The sequence below is a fragment of the Ornithorhynchus anatinus genome, chromosome 1 (genome assembly GCF_004115215.2).
Source record: "Ornithorhynchus anatinus isolate Pmale09 chromosome 1, mOrnAna1.pri.v4, whole genome shotgun sequence".
Classification (NCBI taxonomy): domain Eukaryota; kingdom Metazoa; phylum Chordata; class Mammalia; order Monotremata; family Ornithorhynchidae; genus Ornithorhynchus; species Ornithorhynchus anatinus.
Genome location: NC_041728.1, coordinates 85,526,301 through 85,527,061, shown reverse-complemented (window position 1 = coordinate 85,527,061; position 761 = coordinate 85,526,301). Strand labels below are relative to the sequence as shown.

The 761-nt window shown below is 46.9% G+C and overlaps 1 non-coding gene across 1 annotated transcript; it reads right to left on the bottom strand.

Annotated features, from left to right (window-relative positions):
• Positions 1-369: 369 nt before the first annotated feature.
• LOC114817065 lies at positions 370-507 on the bottom strand. Its single transcript, XR_003764917.1, has one exon. It is a non-coding gene; the product is annotated as a small nucleolar RNA SNORA7 (small nucleolar RNA).
• Between the last annotated feature and the right edge of the window lie 254 nt (positions 508-761).

Below are 761 nucleotides of genomic sequence, written 5' to 3'. Positions count from 1 at the left end.
TCCAATGCCCTTAGTCAATCATATTTGAGTGCTTACTGCGTGCAGAGCACTGTACTAAGTGCTTAGGGAGGGTACAACATAACAATAATGGACATATCCCTTGCCCACAACGAGCTTATGGTCTAGAGCGGGAGATGGACATTGTCTTGTCTTATGCCACTGAGTCATTTCCGACCCGTAGAGACACCACGGACCCATCTCTCCCAGAAAACCCCAACTCTATCTGCAATTGTTCTGGTAGTGTAGCCATAGAGTCTTCTTGGTAAAAATAAGAAAGTGGTTTACGATTGCCGCCTAACGCGCAGTAAACTCGAGTCTCCACGCTTGACTCTCTCCCATGCTGCTGTTGCCCAGCGCGGGGGAGTTTTGACTTGTAGCAGATTGCCTTCTACTCGCTAGCCACTACCCAAACTAGGAATGGAATGGGTAGGCCTCTGCTTGACTTTCCCTCCCATAGCCAAGACTGGTAGAGTACTGGAAACCCTCCAGGTGTGACCCTGAGAAGGGTGAGATGGATATTAATATAAATAAATTACAGATATGTACATAAGTGCTGTGTGGCTGGGAGGGGAGATGAATAAAGGGACAAGTCAAGGAGATGCAGAAGGGAGTTAAAGGCAAAGGAAATGATGGTTTAGTCAGGGAAGGCCTCTTGGAGGAGATGTGCCTTCAACAAGGCTTTGAAAGGAGCCTACGTTTACCAGAGATAATAGGGCTTGCAAACGGTAATTAGGAGTTAGGAAAAGGAAGTTGGAAGAGAA